Genomic DNA, 5,000 nt, shown 5'->3' with positions numbered 1-5,000 from the left:
TTCGGCGTTCCTTAGCCTTGTCGATGGTAGGTGCTGGTGCTGGAGATAGTGGCGATATCCCTGCTAGCGATATACATAAAATCACAGTGTCTAAACAGGCTCTAGTGTTGTGAATAGCCATCGGGCTTATTAAAAACAAAATTATTATTAGCGACAGCAGCAGAATTAATACAAAAATGTTATATATATATATATATATATATATATATATATGAATCAGTTGACAAAGAAAAGAAAGGCACTCAATACATATGATAGGTGTTACGTATATTTTTGATGAGTTTGACTCAGTTCCACACATAGTAGGATGTACATGGGTGTGTTTCTGTGTGCGTGCGTGCGTACGTGTGTTTCTTTGCGCATGCCCGACTGTGTTTATATGTTACTAATTGTAAATTGTATACAGAGCAATTCTGAGTACTATTAAATACTTAGAAGCAAAATCATAATTCTATTATATTACAATATAAAATTTATACAAATATTCAATGTTTGGTATTTCGGCGCCACAAATACCCCACTGATAGTTCGGAAAATTATAAACAAAGCAAATCAGAGAAACGACAAAATTAATTTTAAAAGATTATTCTGTACGATTTCGCTAACCAACCATAGCATCACTGTATCCGGAAGCTTTGGTCAAATGAAAATATCTAAACAGGGTGTCATTGAGAAATCCCTCCAAATTTTATTTTATCAGCCTCGTTTGGACTCACAACTTAACTTATATAACTGGTTTAAATTGGGAAAGGCATTTTTCGGACGCTCTGACGAGTTCACATTATCTAACTTACCTTTTTTTTCTCCATTTAAATTGTATCTACCAGAAAATTAAACTAAGAGTATCTTTCGTATTTGGTTCGTATGTTTTAGTACGTAGTATTTTGTAAGGAAAGGGTCACATGGTTTTTTTCTTATATATATTTTGAACATATTTGTTCTCCATACCACTCTCCCTAATCCTACGTTCATTATCTGTTCTACACACACTCACACACACACACATGTACATAGATGTATGTATGTATATATGTATATAGATATACATATATGTGTGTGTGTGTGTGTGTGTGTGTGTGTGTGTGTGTGTGTGTGTGTGTGTGTGTGTGTGTGCGTGTGTGTGTGTGTGTGTGTGTTTGTTTGCGTGTGTATCATGGACTCTCCCGTCGTTAGACTTCGTATGAGGGTTCGGAAATTTCTTACTGAACAACTACACAGATGATTTGTTTATAGTGATCAAATATTTGTGTTCATATAAGCTGACTCCCTCCATCAAATCGACATTACTTGTATAGGTGCACCATGTGCTACATGTCAAATGACGAAATGATCGCAGAGCAACGTGAAATGAAGCAGTTTGCTCAAGAACACAACGCAACACCCGGTCTGGGAATCGAACCCGCGATCTCACAATCGTGAGTGCAACGCCCTAACCACTGAGCCATACATACGTACATACATGTATATACATGTATATATAAATGAGTGGATTTGGTAGACGGAAACTGAAAGAAGCCCGTCGTATATATGTATATATATATGTATGTGTGTATATGTTGTGTATCTGTGTTTGTCCCCCCCAACATCGCCTGACAACCGATGCTGGTGTGTTTAGGTCCCCGTAACTTAGCGGTTCGGCGAAAAGAGACCGATAGAATAAGTACTAGGCTTACAAAGAATAAGTCCTGAAGTCGATTTGATTCGACTAAAGGCGGTGCTCCAGCATGACCTCAGTCAAAAGACTGAAACAAGTAAAAGAATACATATATATATATATATATATATATATATATATATACCTTTTATCTTTTATTTGTTTTGGTCACTCGACTGTACCGACGTTGGTGCACCGCTTTGAAGAATTTTAGTCGACTGAATCGACCCAGTACTTTTGTAAAGCCTGGTAATTATTTTATCGGTTACTTTTGCCGAATCGCTAGGTTGCATGGACGGAAACACACCGACACTGGTGAAATACAAATACAGACACTGAGACACAAGCAGTTAGACTTCTTTCAGTTTCTCATTTCTTTATTGCCCACAAGGGGCTAAACATAGAGGGGACAAACAAGGACAGACAAAGTGATTAAGTCGATTACATCGACTCCAGTGCGTAACTGGTACTTAATTTATCGACCCCGAAAGGATGAAAGGCAAAGGCGACCCCGGCCGAATTTGAACTCAGAACGTAACGGCAGACGAAATACCACTAAGCATTTCGCTCGACGTGCTAACGTTTCTGCCAGCTCGCCACCTTCGTTCAGTTTCTGTTGACCAAATGCACTCAAAAGGCTTTGGTCGATCCTAGGCTATATTAGAATAGACTTGCCCAAGGGTACCACACAATGAGACTGAACCCGAAACCGTGTGTTTGGGAATCAAGAAAAGGTTTAATAAACATGTTCTCTACTAAAAAGTATGGAATAGTCCTTCAGTTTAAAGTTAAATTGTTTTATTTTATTTTCATATAATTGTGGCATAAGAAACATCACACACACACACACACACACACACACACACACACACACACACACACACACACACACACACACACATATATATATATATATATATATATATATATATATATATATATATATATATATATATAGTCTTTATTATATGTTTTTTCTGCTAACTTCTTCCATTCGTTCTTTTTCCCTCCTTCAATTCTTCTTCCTTCTTCAGCTTTCTTCTTTTCTTATTTCTTTTTGTCTTCTTCCTTCTCTTATAGTTCGACTTTCGTTCTTTGTTGCTTTTTTTTTCTTTTTCACTTATTCTTTTATCTGTTTTATTTTTGCTTTACTCCTGATTATATGTATATATATATATATATATATATATATATATATATATATATATATATATATATATATATATATATATATATATATATATATATAAAACGAACTTATTAACTTTAATAAATTTAGTTTCCTTTGAAGAGACGTAATTCGAAACATAAGGAAACACCGAATAAAATAAACCTGCTTTTCTTTATTTTAACATTGCGTTATACTTTTTAATTTTGAATTTCTTCGATTGTTTGTTTTGGGTTATCTCTTCTCCATCTCGCTACCACCCTCTCTCCTCACCGCCTTTCCTCCACTTTCCATCTCTTCTCTTCTCCCTCACTCCGCTTCTCCACTCTTTTCCTGGTTATACAAGAGTGCGTGTGCGGATGTATGTGTATACAAACACACTCACATGCGCGCACACACACATACACTCACACACACACACACACAGACATATATATATATATATATATATATATATATATATATATATATATATATATATATACAAATATATATGTATATGTATATATATATACACACACACACACATATAGACACATATATATACACATACACATATATATAAACATATACATACACATATAAATATGTGTATGTATATATATATATATACACACACACATGCATACATACATACATACGTATATATATATATATATATATATATATATATATATATATATATATATACAAATATATATGTATATGTATATATATATACACACACACACACATATAGACACATATATATACACATACACATATATATAAACATATACATACACATATAAATATGTGTATGTATATATATATATATACACGCACACATGCATACATACATACATACGTATATATATATATATATATATATATATATATATATATATATATATATATATATATATATATACATATATATATATATATATATATATGTATATATATATATATATATATACATATATATATATATATATATATATACATATATATATATATATATATATATATATATATATACATACATATATATATATATATATATATATCTATATATATATATATACATACATATATATATATATATATATACATATATATATATATATATATATATATACATATATATATATATATATATATATATATATATATATATATATATATATATATATATATATATATATATGTATGTGTGTGTATATATGTGCGTGTATGAACATACAGGTATGTATGTATGATGTATGTATGTAAGCATGCAAGCTTTGGTGACTAGTTTACAGAGTTACATATGTATATGTGTTACTTATTCTTACAAATTCACAGATATACATACATATGTGTGTGTGAAAGGAAGAGAGAGGATGTGTGTGTATGTTTCGGTGTGTGAGTATGTGTGTATATATGTGTGTGTGTGTGTGTGTGTGTGTGTGTGTGTGTGTGTGTGTGTGTGTGTGTGTGTGTGTGTGTGTGTGTGTGTGTGTGTGTGTTTGAGTGTATGCATGTATGTATTCTAATAACAAATTTTCATTTCTTATGTTCATGACATGAACGACTATCCTTTATTGCAATTTTTTCTTCATTTCCAGCTACGAGATTGTTCCCTTCATGACAAACCGAGGACTAATTCAGACCTCCCAACTAGTATCACTTGTGTAAGTATGCCACATTGTCTAAAACACAAACCATAGAACTAAAGAATTATACAAGATTTCATTTTTTTATATATTTCAGACGCTGTTCTTAGAAATGAAAAATTATTTATTTGAATTATAGACGTGTTCATAAAATGTTCCTTTTGCAACCGTATGGTTTCATTTTTAGACACATTCTGAATACCTTGAATAAGTAACCTTATGCTATAGCCTACAGATAAATAGTGTGTTTTCAGTGAAATTTGGTAGAAGGTAAAATATAGCTGTCGTGGTTTCGATTTCCAGACCGGTAGTGTGTTATGTTCTTGAGTAAAATACCTTTTTTTCTCGTTGCTCCGTTTCACCCATCTGTAGATGGTTACCTAGTGACGGACTGGTGTTACAGACCACCAATCGGGTGCGAGGAAGCACATTGTGACCAGTGGTGTATAACAACATTTGATAGTCTTGTCGATACACATCTACGCAGAATTGGCATATGTATTCAGAATTGACCGGACAGAGAGTTCTTCCATTTCAAATC

At 32.3% G+C, this 5,000-nt stretch overlaps 1 protein-coding gene across 8 annotated transcripts in view; it reads left to right on the top strand.

Annotated features, from left to right (window-relative positions):
* The window catches only part of LOC106867396 (uncharacterized), a 214,674-nt gene that overhangs the window by 132,443 nt on the left and 77,231 nt on the right, over window positions 1-5,000 (top strand). For all 8 annotated transcript variants that reach the window (XM_089355047.1, XM_089355046.1, XM_089355040.1 and 5 more), the window contains one exon: window positions 4,412-4,477. The gene's annotated coding sequence lies outside the window, so the exon portion shown is untranslated. The remainder of the gene's footprint in view (window positions 1-4,411; window positions 4,478-5,000) is intronic.

This window comes from Octopus bimaculoides, chromosome 7 (assembly GCF_046866305.1).
Source record: "Octopus bimaculoides isolate indiv1 chromosome 7, ASM4686630v1, whole genome shotgun sequence".
Classification (NCBI taxonomy): Eukaryota; Metazoa; Mollusca; class Cephalopoda; order Octopoda; family Octopodidae; genus Octopus; species Octopus bimaculoides.
The sequence above is the reverse complement of the archived record's forward strand: the minus strand, read 5'-3'. Positions and strand labels throughout refer to the sequence as shown.